This window comes from Miscanthus floridulus, unplaced genomic scaffold (genome assembly GCF_019320115.1).
Source record: "Miscanthus floridulus cultivar M001 unplaced genomic scaffold, ASM1932011v1 fs_142_4_5, whole genome shotgun sequence".
Lineage (NCBI taxonomy): Eukaryota > Viridiplantae > Streptophyta > Magnoliopsida > Poales > Poaceae > Miscanthus > Miscanthus floridulus.
The window spans coordinates 27,090-45,848 of record NW_027096263.1 but is presented as its reverse complement, the minus strand read 5'-3'; positions in this window follow the sequence as shown (position 1 = coordinate 45,848).

The window sequence follows — 18,759 nt, the reverse complement described above, 5'->3', positions numbered from 1 at the left end:
ATAATGGTGTCAAAGATATGGGCCCGGGGTACCCTCAACCATATATCTGGCCCATCAACGGAGGACGACTGAGGAGGAAGTCCGCGAGGACTAGGCTCAACTACCAACTTGGAGATCACGATATATCAAGGATATCTACCACCATCACAGCTATGGTAGGATAGGATTGATTTGTAGTAATAAACTTAGAATCCAATCTATAGCACCAATTGCCCTTGCTATAACCCTACCCCTCTGCCTAAATAAAGAGGGGTAAGGACTCTGCGATAATCACATCCACCACAACACCATCACCTTATCCCAATCTACCTCGTAGCTAGGACCAATAGCCAATGTAACCAAGCATACGAATATAAGAAGAAGTAGCAACTGGACATACGGCTTCCCAGGGGCTCAAACTAGTATAAATCTCTATGTCTTGTGTGCAACCATCTAGATCAATCTATGCGATCATGTTACTAGGCATTGCCGAAGCTAAATAATTTGACAGCTAGCATGCCAAGTAGGGGCCTTTCACGTTCAGATTAATATTGTGTTTCAGATGGGAATCGCCATCGACATCGATGAAGCCATGGAAAGGATATAGCCGACTGAGAAGATCACCTTCGGCAGCATCGACTTCATCGCTGACTAGTTTGGGGGCTTGCATCTGCAAGAACCCAAACTACCTGTGGAGGAGGAGCAGCCCCCTGATCTACGTGTTCTTCGCTGGATTGGAGAAAGCTATGAATGTTGGCCCTGCGCTCTTGCCCAACATCTCAACCGCTATGCACATGACATCTTCAGCAAGCTTAGCCGAGAGAGCGATCTCGAGGTCACCCTTTGACTCAAGGTAGATCCAAACTGGACCCCCGATCGGATCTATAATTGCCACCCGATCACTTCCTCCTAGGATTTTAGGATGGGTTAAGAAAAGCGGCGACAACCTACTCCAGCTAGATTCAACAAGCCCTAGCAGAACTCACCAAACCTCACACCGAGGATCATTCTATCTATGGTTCTCACTCTCTCGAACATTTCGACCACATGGTCACCCAGTTCGTCGGGATGATTGCTAATGGCAAAGAAGACATGGCCGATAAGCCAGAATATTGGGAACATATAGAGGACAACAAGCCTATCCTAGATCTTGATCTTGATGACTACGATTGGTTCCTCCTCGACAACCTAGAGCTAGGGGAAGGACTACACGAAGAGGGAGGCATGAAGTCGAAAGAGCAACCTGAGTGTTATATGAATCTACAAAACCCTAAGCCACCTCGGGAAGAACTCAAGAAGCTCATGCTTGAAAGCACCACTCCGCCATCAAGAGACGCTATCATCTCAAACACCCCATAAGAGACTAGCAATGAAGCGTGCCTATGTATCCTTTGTTAGAATGACAATCTCGAAGCAGATAATAATCACCATCGACAACAGCTCAACCAATCTCCTGACACTCAACAGATTCAAGTTGAGCGCACCCATCCTGTGGGTGGCCAAAACTTGGCTAATCATCCCTATAGGACCATCAGGTTGCTTCAATCAGCACCCAAGGCTAAACAAATGACGCACCCAATGACTCCAAAGTCGTGGTTCAGTCGGGAGACTCCCATGGAATGCCACGGGCCTGCTCTATGCGATCGTCGGCAACGCCTTCTAGGGATCAGGGGCCGACCAATGGGAGGACCTAGAGCATATCTCGCCCCAACCAAATCTACAATCAACCAGGGGACGGGCAAGATGCTTGCTTGTTGACCAACGCATGGAAACAGGAGCACGATACTCATAGCCCTGCCCAACATTCAACAGCTCTAGGAAAGTAGGTTCAGCCGCCGATTAGGCTCGAGTATACCATCCCAAGAAGAGCCTTGATCCCTCACAAGAGGCAGGCTTATCGAGACATGTTTGAAAAGATCATGAACAGGCCATGTCAGAATCATGGCTTTGTTGTGACCCACCTTGCCAAAGACTATGTCGCTTATCAAAAGCATGCTGTTCTAGAAGCTGAGAGGCAGACAGATCAAGATGGGTACTTGGGAGACCATGACGATGATCAAGGCCCCAATGCAGCCACCAAAAGCTCCATGCTCATCTTTGATGGCCCTCAAGCCCACCAGGATCGAAGGCTATAGAAGTTAACTCACAGACGGATCTATGCAATAGCACCGGCCTCCCCACTATACCTACACTGGTCCAAATGACCAATTACTTATGATCAAATAGATCATCCAAACCAGGTGGTTGAGGCGGGTTGATTCCCTCTGGTGGTAACTACAGTCATCGAGAACATAAGGGTGACAAAGATCCTCATGGACGGAGGCAGTGGCATTAACATCCTTTACAAGGATGCCATCGACAAGCTCAGCGTGGACATAAGGAAGTTGCATGTATCGCAATCCCCCTTCCATGGCATTGTCCTCAGGCGGCGTGTCGTGCCCCTGGGCATGATAGATCTCTCTATGACATTCGGTGATGTGGTACACTACTGAAAGGAGACACTCTCCTTCAAAGTTTGGGGGCCATACAATGCCATATTCAGGAGACCTGCTACACCAAGTTTATGGCTGTCCCAAACTACGCCAACCTCAAGCTGAAGATGCTAGGACCACGTGACGTAATCATGGTGTTGGGAAACTTCTAGAGCACCTACCAATGTGAGAGGGACGCCGTTAAGTACGCGGAGGCCAACAACCTGGACTCACGGGCTCTGAGCTTCCCCTACTTGAGGCGGGGGAAGAAGCTCTTGTCAATGATTCTATGACAACAACCCACCGCCACCCTCGAAACATCAACCTCGGCTTCACCACCAACTCCAATCCCTGTGGCCCTCGTCGTCGGATCTTGAGAAGGCAGCCAACGACCTTTTATTTTTTTCTTAAATTTTGGTTATCATTTACATCTTGCAAAGAGCATTATTTGTTACATGAATAAATTGTGATTTCTCGAGTACCTTACAAAGAACCTCTCTAGTTCGGGGGCTAACCTTTGTAGTTGTTGTGTTCATGTCTAGCATGTTCACATATTATACTAACTTATCAATGTGCTCGAGGGCTACAATGACAACCATACGTGTCATCCACTCATAGTTTTCTCGATCGATCAATGTCTCATAGGCCTTGAAATGGTATAAGTGACTTAACAAGACCTTATGTGGACTCAATCAAAGTGTTTCACTTTGGCCAAATAATCCCTAGGTAGTTGGTCCAAAGCTTAAACCAACATAAAAAACTAAAGCCACTAAAAGATGGAGCATAAAAAGTTGGGTGTAGCACATTACAAGATGGCCTCAAGCACCACTCGAATCCTCTAATGAATCAAGCATACTGCCCTACACTATCATAGAGGAATCAACATCGCGAATGATGGCCTCAAAAGGTTCTATGGCCTATTGCTGAATTTAACTATACACCAAGGGATCTGTGTCAACGGGTTTCCCTCTGATGGAGCTAATGTTCAGGTCAGTGTAGATTGTCCCGATGGTCACCAACACCATGTGTGCTCTAGTGGACAAACCGTACTGGGCAATCTCCTTTAGGCACCTTGGGATCCCCCTCAGCTATGAAGCCACCACTAATGAAGAGGTAGGCCCTCCTGGCTAGGCATAGGCTACCTAGCAGTCAGCGTAGCTATAACACCCTCGGTGTTACATTGTACAGCTTTTTGCTAAGTTCTGCATGAGCATCATACTTGTTTGTACATGTGTGTAATTGGGAGTATAAATCAATATATGGCATTGAAACATTTATCTAAAACAAGAAATAAATGTTAAGTTTCATGTCACGTTATATTATTGGTGTCCTAAACGAATTTTTATTAAACAAAAAGGCTAATGAACGCATGCATGCAATTGGCTCTCCTTTTCATGTTGCACACAAAGCCACGCAAGTTGTTGTCATGTTGTGTTGGACGGTGGCTGGCCAAACCATTGTACTGGCCATCTTTATTTTTCATGCACGTGTGAAGGACGAGCAGAAGTACAGGCGATGCCTAACCCACCATTGTGCGATACTACGATGTCGGAGCGTCCATTCAAATTTCACCATCGCCGTTGGCTTTAAGTTCAAAACACGGTCGTCTCTACAAAGTAGCCTAGCAGCACTCCACCACATTCCAGTTAGCAATACTCACATCACGCTCTTCTGCATCGAGCTAGTAGCAGCGCCGACGAACTCCACCGCACCGCGTTCGAGCAAGAAAGCAAAGCAGCCGGAGGTGCATACTGTTGTTGTTAGCTTGTTGACATCAGCATGATGTCATTCCTACGTCACATCTATTTTAGGGCCGCTTTCATGTAGGAAAATAAAGCCCGTAATACGTTAGAAATATGACTGGACCTGCTCCCACTCGCTGGCCTGCTCACTGGACCGCGCTGCTCGCGATTGCACCTGTGCTGCCGCCGTTGGCCTGCTTCCGCAGCTGCCTGGGCCTGCTGACGCTAGCGCTTGCGCTCCTGCTGGGCCTCGCTGCCGCGCTGGGCCACGCCACCGCGCTGCGTCCACGCTGGGCCTTGCTTCTGCGCTCGCCACGCCCCCGCCGTGGGCTGGCCTTTCACGCCGCATCCACACAGCCGCTTCACTGGGCCGCACTGCCGCTGCCCGCTCGTCGCTACTAGGCCCTGCCTGCCGCGCCGAACCACGCCTACGTCCGCGCACCCGCGCTCACCACGACCGGCCTGCTAGCCCGCCCTTGCGCCATGCCCACCTGCTGCGCGCTGGGCCACGCTGGCCGACTGCTACCCACACCCACACACGCCGTGCACCCACGCCGCACTACGCTGCCGCGCCGAGCCGACCTGCCTGCTCGCGCGCCCGCTGCTGCGCGCCTGGGCTGCGCCGGCGTTGCTGGGCCAAGCCGAATCATGGGCCACGAAGTAGATTTCAGTGCATGTTTCTAGTAAATTAGTTAGTGTTTATTCAATAAAGATTTTAGCTGAACTTTGATAAATCATAGTAAATTGTGTAGATGTCCTAAAATAGTGAAACCAAGTTTGTTAGGTTCATAATAATGACATCTATCTATTAGTGTAGTTAGTTCACAGTTAGCTGTTATGATGACAGGCTCATAAAGTCTATTTAGTAAGCTTAACACTATATAGATTAATATTTGTAGGAATTATTGTGGCAAATCCGTAATAGTTTTAGCTTTAAAAATTTTACAGTAGGTTCACTAGGATATTATGTACTTGCTGTAAATTTTGTAGCATTAGAACGAGTTGCTAGGCGGGCGCACAGCGTGTGGGTGCGGGCAGCAGTCGGCCAGCGCGGCCCAGCGCGCAGCAGGTGGGCACGGCGCAAGGGTGGGCTGGCAGGTCAGTCGTGGCGAGCATGAGCGCGTGGACGCAGGCGCGGTCCGGCGTGGCAGGCAGGGCCCAATAGCGACGAGCAGGCAGCGGCAGTGCGGCCCAGCGAAGCGGGCGCGTGGATGCGGCACGAAAGGCTAGCCCACGGTGGGGGCGCGGCGAGCGCGGCAGTGAGGACCAGCGCGGACGCAGCGTGGCGGCGTGGCCCAGCGCGGCAGCGGCAGGCGTGGCCCAGCGCGGCAGTGAGGCCCAGCAGCGAGCGCAAGCGCTAGCGTCGGTAGGCCCAGGCGGCTGCGGAAGCAGGCCGGGGGCGCGAGGTGGGCGCACGGGCGCGGCAGCGGCAGCGGCCCAGCCAGCAGTAGTGGCCCACCGTGGCGTATTTCAACATATTGCGGCTTTATTTTCCTACATAAAAGCGGCCACAAAACATGTGTGACATAGGGGTGATGTCATGGTGACATCAACAAGCTAACAACAACAGTACGCACCTCCGGCTGCTCTGCTTTCTTGCTCGGACGTGGTACGGTAGAGTTCGTCGGCGCTGCTACTAGCTCGATGCAGAAGAGAGTGATGTGAGTATTGCTAACTGGAAAGTGGTGGAGTGCTGCTAGACTACTTTGCAGAGGCAACCGCGTTCAGAACTTAAAGCGGCCGGCGATGGTGAAATTTGAATGGACGCTCCGACATCGTACTACCGCACAGTGGTGGGTTAGGCACCACCTGTACTTCCGTTCGTCCTTCACACGTGCATGAAAAATAAAGATGGCCAGTACAATGGTTTGGCCAGCCACCGTCCAACACAATATGACAACAACTTGCGTGGCTTTGTGTGCAACATGAAAAGGAGAGCCAATTGCATGCATGCGTTCATTAGCCTTTTTGTTTAATAAAAAAATCGTTTAGGACACCAATAATATAACGTGACATGAAACTTAACATTTATTTCTGGTTTCAGATAAATGTTTCAATGTCGTATATTGATTTATACTCCCAATTACACACATGTACAAACAAGTATGATGCTCATGCAGAACTTAGCAAAAAGCTGTACAATGTGACACCGAGGGTGTTATAAATCTACCCCCCTAAAACAAAATCTCGACCCGAGATTTCATGTGCTTAGTGTGAGAGAAAAAAAAGGAATTACATCTTGACGCAGCAACTAACTATCAAAACCAGAGAGGAGGTGGGGATAATGCTTCAATAAGTAACTCTCTTGCACCCAGGTGGCTTCATCCTCGGAATGGTTTTGCCACTGCACTTTGTAAAACTTTATCACACTGTTCCTGGTTACTCTTTCTTTCTCATCCAGGATTTTTATAGGGTGCTCAACATAAGACAGATTTGGCTGAAGAGGAAGTCCTTCAATTTTCACAGCTTCATCAGGAACCCGCAAACATTTCTTCAGTTGTGATACATGGAACACATCATGTACTGCAGAGAGAATATCTGGAAGTCGTAGACGGTAAGCAACTGGGTTACACCGCTTCAGGATTTTGTAAGGGCCCACATAACGGGGAGCAAGTTTGCCATAGACACTAAACCGATGCACTCCCCTCATAGGAGATACCTTGAGGTACACATGATCCCCAACTTTAAACTCCAAAGGTCTTCTACGCTTGTCGGCATAGGCTTTCTGTCGACTCTGAGCTGCCTTCAAATGACTCTGAATAAGAACGACTTGCTCACGAGCCTCCTTGATGAATTTTGGCCCAAAGTATCCACGGTCTCCCACTTCAACCCAACTAAGTGGTGTCCGGCACTTCTTCCCATATAGAGCTTCAAATGGCGCCATGCGGATGCTTTCTTGGTAGCTATTATTGTAAGAGAATTCTGCTAGCTTCAAGCAGGCATCCCACTTCTCAGGGAAGGAAATGGCACAAGCTCTTAACATATCTTCGAGCACTTGATTTACCCTTTCGGTTTGGCCATCAGTCTAGGGGTGATAGGCTGAACTGCAGAGAAGACTAGTTCCAAGACACTCCTAGAGTTGCTCCCAGAAGCGAGAGACAAAAACTGATCCCCTATCAGAGATGATAGTGAGGGGAACTCCATGTAGAGTCACAATTCGGTCCCAGTACAACTCGGCATACTGTCTAGTAGAATATTTAGTATTCACTGGGAGGAAATGAGCTGACTTGGTGAGACGATCCACAATAACCCAGATAGAGTTATAGCCTTTGGTTGTGCGGGGTAAACCCACAATGAAATCCATAGAAATGTCTTCCCACTTCCAAACAAGGATAGGCAAGGGCTGCAGATACCCTGGAGTACGCATATGGTCTGCCTTAACTCTACCACAAGTGTCGCACTCGGCAACATGTCGGGTGATGTCCTGCTTCATGTTGGACCACTAGTACAAGTGACGTAGATCATGGTACATCTTATTGCTGCCAAGATGGATAGACAGCTTTGAATGATGAGCTTCATTCAAAATCTTTCTTTTTAGCTCCTCATTGGATGGAACCACCAGTCTATCCTTGTATCTCATGACCCCTGCTCATCAATGCTAAAGTGAGGGCCACGCCCTTCAGCCATCAACTTCCTGATGTGAGGAATCTCTTCGGGGTCTTCCTTCTGCTCCCGAATAATCTGCTCCAGCAATTCTAAGGTCAATGCAATATGAGCTAACACCTCTGTGTGGTTGAGAGACAAAGGTGTTTCCTCAACCTGATGTGCTTTGCGGCTCAAAGCATCAGCCACAACATTAGCCTTTCTAGGATGATAATGGACTTCCAAGTTGTAATCCTTTATCAACTCTAGCCATCTCCGTTGCCTCATGTTCAGTTCAGACTAAGTGAAAATATACTTGAGGCTCTTGTGGTCTGTAAAGATGTGCACCTTGTTTGCCAACAAATAATGCCTCCAAATCTTCAGAGAGTGGACAATAGCAGCTAGCTCTAAGTCATGGGTGGGGTAATTCACCTCGTGCTTTTTCAGTTGGCGCGAAGCATAAGCTATCACATGCCCATCTTGCATAAGCACACACCCCAACCCCATCTTTGAGACATCACAGTATACATCAAAGGGACTATCAATATCTGGTTGGGCCAACACAGGAGCAGTGGTCAGAAAAGTCTTCATGGACTGAAAAGCTTCTTCACAAGCTGGACTCCAAACAAACTTAGCTTCTTTCTGGAGCAGCTTAGTCATGGGCTAGGCTATCTTGGAGAAATCAGGGATGAAACGCCGATAGTATCAAGCTAGACCAAGGAACTGACGGATCTGGTGCACAGACCGGGGAGACTTCCAATCTAATACATCTTGCACCTTGCTGGGATCCACAGAAACACCCTCAGGTGTCAACACATGTCCCAAAAACTGTACTCGATCTAACCAAAACTCGCACTTGCTGAATTTAGCATACAGCTGGTGTTCCCTTAGTCGAGTTAGGACTATCCGGAGGTGACAGGCATGCTCTTCATCATTCTTGGAATAGATCAAGATGTCATCAATGAACACTACCACAAACTTATCCAACTCCGGCATGAAGACTGAGTTCATCAGGTACATGAAGAAAGCCGAGGCATTGGTGAGACCGAAAGACATCACTAGGTACTCATACAACCCATACCTAGTAGAGAAAGCTATCCTTGGTATATCCTGTGGCCTGATCTTGATCTGATGGTAGCCTGATTGGAGATCTATCTTTGAGAACATATTAGCACCAGCTAACTGATCAAACAAAGTATCTACGCAGGGCAAAGGATACTTGTTCTTAACTATTACCGCATTGAGGGGGCGGTAATCCACACACATCCGTAGAGTACCATCCTTCTTCTTCACAAAAATCGCTGGACATCCCCATGGTGAAGAACTTGGGCGGATGAAACCCTTGTCCATCAACTCCTCCAGTTGCTTCTTCATTTCTGCTAGTTCTCTCGGAGCCATGCAATACGGATGTCTAGAGATAGGAGCAGTACTAGGCTCAAGCTCAATGGAGAATTCTACCTCACGGTCTGGTGGCAATCCAGGAAGACCTTCAGGGAAAACATCCAGGAACTCACATACTACTGGAATGGAGGTAAGATCAGGAATGGCTTCAGCATGGGCAGCAATAGGTAAGACTGGTTCTGAGGGTATGATGAGAGACATCCTATCCTCAGAAGACGGAAGCCGTAACTCTACACTTCTTCTCTTCATATCCAATACTACCCCATACACCCGCAACCAGTTCATTCCAAGAATAACATCAATGCCTTGCCCAGGCATTATCATGAACTGTAGGTGGTAAGTGTGGGTGGCTAATACCAAACTTACTGTATCCGTGTGGGTGTTGATGAACATCTGAGAACCCACAGTACGGATCTTATAGGCATACGGTATAGCCAATAGTGATAAGTTGTGCCGCTCTATAAACCCCATGCTCATAAAGGAATGCGATGCACCAGAATCAAATAACACCAAAGCTGGATGGGATTCGATGGTGAACATACCAGCCATAACTATCTCCTGCTGCACAACTTGCTGAGCATCCGTGAAGTGCACCTGACCAGATCTGCTGGGCACCTTCCTCTTGATGAAAGTCCTCTTAATAAGCCTGGAATTTGCAGACGGCTAAGACGACTGAGTTGCCTGCTACTGAGGACACTCCCTGGCATAGTGGCCATCCTGGCCACACTTGAAACAAGCACCAGGCTTGTTCCCGAATCCCTGATGAGGTGGGACCTGCTGTCCTTGAGTCTACTAGGGCTGCACCTGCTGTGGAGGTGCCTTGTACTGAGTAGAGGAAGTCTGTGACGTCTGCTGGGGTGACCGGAATGGAGGTCCGCCGGATGGTTGATAGGACCCCCGCCTCACAATTTGCACCTTCTGAGTATGAGGATGGCTGGAGGATCCAGCTGCCAACCACTTCCGCTTCCAATCCGCCTGAGATGCTCGCTGAAAACCCTCAAGAGCAATGGCGGCGTTCATCAGTTCCCCAAAAGTCTGATAGTTCCCCAGGTACAGTTTCTCCTGAAGAGCAGGAGTGAGACCATGAAAGAAGCGATCCCTCTTCTTGTCATCTGTGTCCACCTGACTACCAGCATACTGAGCCAAGTGGTTAAACTGGGTCACATACTCCATTACCGTCCTGCTCCCCTGACGCAACTCCATGAACTCGGTCACCTTCTGGTGGATAACGCCAGCAGGTATGAAGAACTCGCGGAAGGCGGTGGAGAACTCCTGCCACGTTGCTGGGTGATCTGGTAGCTCTGCAGCTTGGAAAGTCTCCCACCAGGCACCTGCGGACCCCAAAAGCTGCTGGGACGCAAAGTGCACCTTCTGCTCATTAGCCACTCTGAGCAGCCGAAACTTCTACTCCAGCGTGCGAAGCCAGTGCTCTGCCTCCAACGGATCGTCTGATGGCGTGAACGTGGGCAGGTGGGTCTTGAGGAAGTCCTGGTAAGAGGACTGTCCCTCAGGACGGCGAGCACCACCCCCGTTCCCACCGTAGCCCCCAGGGCCTACACGGGTGAGACCCGTGATGGCCTGTGCCATAATCTCTAAGGCACGAGCAGTCTCCTGACGAGCAGCGGCTGACTCCCGATGAGCAGCCAACAACTCCACCATGACCTCCGCGGCGGACAGCGGCGGAGGCGGTGGCGGCGGTGGAAAAGGATGAGGAGCCAAAGGCGGAACCTCCCGAGCTCCCTCGTTGTCACGCTCAAAAGCCCGAGCACTGTCACCATGGCCCTCATTGGCCGCTCCCGAACTGGTGCTCCCACGTCCAGACCTTAGATTCATCTGTAAGAGAGACGAACCATCCATTAGGACACCCTTCCTGATCAGGATCCAGGGATTAAAGAGATGGCAGCACATTTATTAAAGCATTCATTAAGTTAGTTCTACCAATTTACTACTTTCATTATACGTGAAGGGGGATTCCTAGTTCAAGTAAAATGCTATTATATGATGCATGCTTCGACCTATACGTTCACTCAAGCCGGAATATAGCGTCGTTCGTAACATTTTCGGCACATCGCACACTCACTTTCCATATACTAAGCGATTTCTTACGTCACGTAAGTCTGTGTACCTACAGAAACTGATTAGATAAAACCAGTGCCGCTATCCTAGATATACCATATGGCTAGGGCTTATACTTAACTTTAATTGCATCCTACTTTTCGCAAAACTTTTGTTGATCAAACTTTTATTCTTGTAAAAGAGTGAGGAACTCGTGACCATTATTGGCTCTGGTACCAACTGTGGCAGAACCGCCCGAAATAGCGTACTTACGAAGGCGCTCGTCTTCCATCAGACACTAAGCACCCCGAAAGCGAGCTACAGCGAGCGGTGTCCGTCGGGCACACCCCGAGGGAGAACCCGAAAGATCCACATTTTTCCCAAGGATCCAATAATGAAAACGAGTTACAATACTTGTCCATTTCATACATCAGAGTTTCTTAAAAAGTACATTATTACAATACCAAATACTAGAGTGCGGAATAATAAACAGTGGAATTTAAATAAACATCTAGCGATAAGGGACGAGGATTTCATCTGAGCCCACCAGAAGAATCCTCCAAACAAAGGTACTTCAAGCATCACCTGCAACAGGGATAAATAAACCCTGAGTACACAATGTACTCGCAAGACTTATCCAACTAGTGGGAATAATTTCCTGACTCCAAGGAATATGAGAGGCTTTATGGTTTGCTGGTTTTCTTTAGCAAAATAGCACTAACAGTGAGTCCTTATTCATGTCTTATTATAAGCCATATTAAGTTATCATCTAGCCAGTCTATATAAGCACATGTTCTACTTTCAAGCAAGAGTTGAGCAATCAGTTCCATTCTTCTCCTTTCAACTTCTAGTTCTTACTACGATGCTAGAGTTAAGACAAGCCGTACCGACTCGGCAGCGATTCGCGAACCAATGTGCCCAGCTGGGTGCCCCGAAACACATGCCCCGCTTGTACCCTAGGCACAAGTCGGACCAACCCATCACTCTCCTGTCCCGGCTGTCCAGGTCCCCGTCCAAACTTGGACTCCAAGCCCCCACTCCTGAGTCCCAGACTCAGTGCGGTGCAAGGACCTCCACCACACCGCCTCCCATCAGTCGGTCCGGAAAGAGCCGGATCCGCGACAAGAGAGCAACAAGCCTTCCCTGCGCCCATACCCAAGTATGCGCTCGGGACAATAGATCTGTGACTTGCCTAGCGTCCATTGCAATGACCGGTCCTTAATTAACACAGACAGGGAAAAAGTGTAACCAAGTCATGTCCAGTTGGCCGCAGGACACAACCCATTACACCCACCAGTACCCAAACCATATCCCTGTCTGGTCACCATTTTCCTTTCCATCATTTTATCATGAGTGATCATATTATCACCTATTTGCGAGTAACGGCATGTTACTCATGCTACCGATATCCTGAGCATAGCAGCTACTCGACCTGTACTAGTAGGACTCATAGGTAGATATATTTATGCATGTAGTATCCACAAAATGCCTGTAACGTAAATGCACATTATAAATATATATTCAGGGATCATTTAAAATATGGGTTATGCACCAGGGCTTGCCTTGCGCAGACGCGGGGTCAGTAGGGTCAGCACCAACCGGCTCCTGGGCTTCCTCCTGTGCGAAGATCTCCTCCTCATACTCCTCGATCACCTCGTCGTACTCTGGCTCACCGACGGGCACGAAGTCTACCAGCTCATGATCTACATACATGAAATGATGATGCAATGCTTAGGGATATAACAACAGCAGCTCTCAAAATAAAAGTACATTGATTTAACTACTAAGCTATGGCTATCGACCACGGTACTAAGCTACCTATTGTCACCGATAACCATTTCGAAGTATCATTATTGTTATAGCAACTACAGCTATTCTTACTCCTAATGCTAATTTACGCTATATACGATAAAGCAAAGGTAATAGCGACTCCATCTAGCAACTCATTCTAATGCTACAAAATTTACAGCGAGTTCATAATATCCTAGTGAACTTACTGTAAAATTTTCAAAGCTGAAACTATTACCGATTTGCCACAATAATTCCTACAAATATTAATCTATATAATGTTAAGCTTACTAAATAGACTTTATGAGCCTATCATCATAATAGCTAACTGTGAACTAACTATACTAACAGATAGATGGCATTATTGTGAACCTAACAAACTTGGTTTCACTATTTTAGGACATATACACAATTTACTATAATTTATTAAAGTTCAGCTAAAATCTTTATTGAATAAACATTTGCAATTGCACTGGAAATTGGAAAATGCAATCACAGCGCAGCCCACAGGCACGCGGCCTAGCAGTGGTAGCGGCCCAGCGCGGGCGAGCACGCGCGCGCGGCCCAGCGCGGGCGCGCGGATGCAGGCGCGGCCCGGCGCGGCAACGCGGTGCGGCACGAGCGCACGGCGTGCAGGCGCAGGCAGCAGGTGGGCGGGGCGCGAGCGCGGGCGCACGGGCGCGGCAGCGGCAGTGGCCCAGCCAGCGGCAGCGGCCCACCGTGGCGTATTTCAACGTATTGCGGCTTTATTTTCCTACATAAAAGCGGCCACAAAACATGTGTGACGTAGGGGTGACGTCATGGTGACGTCAACAAGCTAACAACAACTGTACGCACCTCCGGCTGCTCTGCTTTCTTGCTCGGACGCGGTGCGGTGGAGTTCGTCGGCGCTGCTACTAGCTCGATGCAGAAGAGCGTGATGTGAGTATTGCTAACTGGAAAGTGGTGGAGTGCTGCTAGACTACTTTGCAGAGGTGACCATGTTCAGAACTTAAAGCGGCCGGCGATGGTGAAATTTGAATGGACGCTCTGACATCGTACTACCGCACAGTGGTGGGTTAGGCACCGCCTGTACTTCCGTTCGTCCTTCACACGTGCATGTAAAATAAAGATGGCCAGTACAATGGTTTGGCCAGCCACCGTCCAACACAATATGACAACAACTTGCGTGGCTTTGTGTGCAACATGAAAAGGAGAGCCAATTGCATGCATGCGTTCATTAGCCTTTTTGTTTAATAAAAAAAATCGTTTAGGACACCAATAATATAACATAACATGAAACTTAACATTTATTTCTGGTTTCGGATAAATGTTTCAATGTCGTATATTGATTTATACTCCCAATTACACACATGTACAAACAAGTATGATGCTCATGCAGAACTTAGCAAAAAGTTGTACAATGTAACACCGAGGGTGTTACATTCTCCCCTCCGCAGGCCGCCGCTCTCTCTCCGCTCTTGGGCCGCACCGGCGCGCTATCCCTCTCCTCCCAGCTCGGGCCGAAGCCCAGCAAGACGGTCTGGGTCTCAGACGCGCCACGCAATCCCCTCCCTCTCTCCTATGCCGATAGGTGGGGCCACCCTGTCAGCTCCGTCCCCCTCCTTCCGCTCATACCTGTGACGAACTCCGTCTCCGCGTCGAGTATCCATGTCCACCCCGTCTCCTCGGTGCCGTGCACAGCAAGTCCACCCAGTCTCTTAAATAGCGAGCCCGCACCGAGCCGCCTACCCCACGCCCTATCACGCATCGCCCGAGCACCCGCACCCACAGCCGCACGCCGCACCCTAGCGTCGCCGAGTCACAGTCACCTGCTGAGCGAAGCACCATCGTCATCCGCTCCGCGCAGTCATCCTTGGCCTTGGTGAGTCCGTCGTCGCCCCCTTCTTCTTCCCATGTCTTCGGTTTGTTCTGCCATAGACCGTAGGACCCTCTCCATGCACTCCGACGAGCTCATTTGCTACCGGCCATGGCGCGTCGCCGCGTTTGACACTATTTCGGTCGGCTCTCCTTACTCCTTCCCCTCTGATCTAATTCCAGCCATCCAATTTAGATCCGACAATCGATATTCATCCATACCCCTTCGCGTGGCTTAATTGCATAAGAGCCCCTGCCTTTTTATAGATTCTAACCCACGGTCCAAAGCACAGTTACAAATTACGTTTTCTTCTTAGGAAAGCATAGTCTCTTCGGTTTAGATCCAAAATACGTTCTCACATATTTATAGATTTGCCACTGGTTTTGTTTTAGCCATAACTTCTCCGTTATAACTCTGATTTGACCTGTTCAAATTGCGTTAGGTTCGTAATTTCATAATCTACATGTTCATACTATTGTTAGATATGTTTTCAACTTTTAAAATTTGAGGTTAGATTTAATCTATTATTTTATTAAAGGGAATCTTGTTTAATTCATATCTTCTACGTTTTAACTCCATTTTAGCTCATTCAAGTTGCGTTAGATTCATAGCGACGAGATCTATGCATTAGTAATAGTGGTTACCATGTCACTATTTCTAGAATTTCATAGTTTAAACTCTAATTTGAAAAATAATTATGCAACTGGATTTTATAGATAAAATATGATTTGTTTTACTTTAGTTTTATAATTCAAATCTAAATTTGACTTGATTTAATTTATATTATTTATGAAATATCTTATATATATTTAAAATGAATGAAGTAGTTTTCTTTTCCACGTATGAAGCAAATCATTCGATAGTTGTATCTTTTCAACCGTAGCTCCGATTAGCGTGCCTCTCACGTTTGTGTGTTCGTAGCGATGCGTAGAATCGTATTTCAAACTCTTTTTCTTATTTTTCTATGATTGGTGTACTATTGTAATTTAGATCTATCATTTGCTTCATGTATAATTGTATGGATGCTTGTGTGGTGCTTTATGATTTCGTCTAGTCAGTGAGATATACGTGGTGATCAAGAAGAAGAAGAAGAAGAACATTGAAGATTAAAGCTTACCGAAGGATCGATGTTTAAGGCAAGTATTGCATAGGATCTTCCTTGTTGTCCTATACACCTTTAATCATTTAATTCATACTGCATGTGTCTACCTTGATTACCACTAAGGATTTCCTAGTACTTTGTACCTTGTGCCTTGATACCTATGGGGTATTGCATTGGGTAGTTTGATGCTAGTGCTCAACTACAATCATGATCTTGTAACTTGACTAATGGTATATGCAATAAACATTAAAAGATGCTTTTTAGCAACATGGAACAAGGGGGCTAGAGCATTGGGTTGTTTTATGGTGCTCTAGATTCTTCTCTCTAAGGACTTATCTATAAGTAATCATCCGGGACTTACAGTACAACTGTGAGGGCTACATGCCTCTGGCTTTAGCTCAGTATGAGGACCTTTTCTAGCTTGTTAGAGGTTACCTTTATTGGCATAAGAATGGCTTAACAAATCGGGTATAGGACAGCCTCTACCCTTATGTGTATAGCCGTGATGGAATTGTGTCATTCGACAGGGGGTTCCTATATCTATTTGCCGAGTGAATCTAATGGCCCTAACTTGTTAGACGAACCTTTGAAAGGCTTCATAGTGAACCCTTCTGACCTTCCTAGGTAGTGCGTCAAGAGGCTGATCACCTTGGGCGAAAGGGTAAATCATGACTCACAGTGAAAGTGTACAACCTCTGCAAAGTGTAAAACTGGTATATCAGCCGTGCTTACGGTCACAAGCGGCCTTAGAACCCTTACGGAATAGATAATGAACACTAATGATATGGATGATGAAGATGCTCACTATTGGTTAATTGTTTATGCTATTCATTATTCATGTTTCCTAATCATGTGTTTATGGGCTTGTAATAAACTTGTTGCCACCCAATTACTAAAAGATGACTCATTAAAAGCTAATCACAGTTAAACCAGTGTCAGCCTTTTGAGCCTCATGAACCCCTTGTTATATTTGTTGAGTATGAAATGTACTTACGCTTGCTTTATTTTCAATTATTTGGATAAAAATCCTGGATGGGTACCAGATTGCTAGAGTTTGGAGGAATTAGGCTTGTGATCAACCAATCAGTTGTCCCTGTGGATTTGGAGTCTTCGCCTGAAGATCAGAGTTGTCTTTCTACTGTCTATACTCTAAGGTTATATTCTTTATACTAATACGCTAAGTATTTAAGCATTGTCTTTTGATATTACCCTTATTTGTAGCTATATGTGATATTTGACTTCCTGGGCTCACATATGGTGCGTATCTAGTTTTGTTCTTAAAATTGGGTGCTACATTATAAAAGTTTGCTTGCTAAAATAGAAACTATGTGCAAACATTGTGATGAGCTAACTAATAAAGATGCTAATCTTGAAGCCGTCGGTTCTACCCGCATGGAGGCACCTAAAAAGAAAAGTTTTATCTTTGACATGCCTAAAAAGGATACCTCTAGTTCTTGCAATGATTTATGTTTAGACTCATCCTTGTGCACCCAAGTTTTTGTTGAGAAAGTTGTTGTAGATACATGCACACAAGAGGTCGCAATGGAGAATGAGCAACTCAAGCAAGAAGTGGCTCGCCTTACCAAGGACTTGACTCAAGTAAAAGGCAAAACGGAGCAAGCCCAACTTCATCAAGATAACACCATCAAGAGAGTGAAGAAGCTTGATGAAGGACAAACCGTGGTTTGCTACATATACCACAAGGAAGGCCACAAGTCCTAAGAGTGCAAGGTGAAGAATGAGGGAGGTGCTAAGAAGAAAAGAGAAAAAACAAAAAGGAAACAAGCAAGCTCTCCAACACCTACACCAACAAGGTGGTGTCAGCACAAAAACGTTGTAGCCGCGCCTGGCGGACACATAGCAAGCCAGAATGATCTGGAGATCTGCCTGGCTTCAACGTAGGACCAGTCGATCCTGCGAATTCCTAAGGACATGCCAATCAATTTGACCTGCAATTGACAAGGAGAGAAAGTTTATCAGTAATTTAGGGTGGAACATGCTAGTTTTGCCCAGACAGTTCCAAGTGGGCCGCTTCAGGAGCAGCCAGATGGGAAAATCAACTAAATAGCCGATACGAGAAGAAATCAACTTTTAAGGACTGTAAAGCTCGTGGATCATGATTGATTTTATAGAAACGAATGCAATGCGCCCAGTTTTAATGATCCTTTCCCTCAAGCTATTAACATGTATGCGTCAAAGATACATCACTGGCTAAATTAGATTTTGATCAATATGTGGTGTAGAGCTAATGAATCCGGTGAAAAGGGATATGCCACATAAACAATCGACTGTTTGATATAGACAGATCTACAAACCATCTAGATCTAATCTATTACCGTCAACAGTGTGGTTCGACTAGATCGATGATGATAGTCTAGAACCAGAAAAATCCATAGAACCAACCATACTTCAACATGTTCATGAAAGCGTGCCATATCTATGAAAGCATAGGTGAATCAGCTAAAATAACTGATTCAGATAGAAAAGGGATTACAGCATGTGAACAATAGACTATTTAATATGGACAGATCTATAAACTCATCAGATCTAACATGTTATCCTTAACAGTGGGGTTCGATTGGATCGATGGCAGCCATGATAAAGATAATAGATCAAACCTTCAAAATAAACAGATCTATTCACATCTAATAGAATCAAGAAGACACACTATAAGCGTTAAAGTATGGGCGATCGGCTATTTAGCCGATGCAGGCATAGCAAACAGCCAAAGTCACGCCTGATCGAAAGCAAATCTACCAGCTAGAATACTCCGATTTAAAG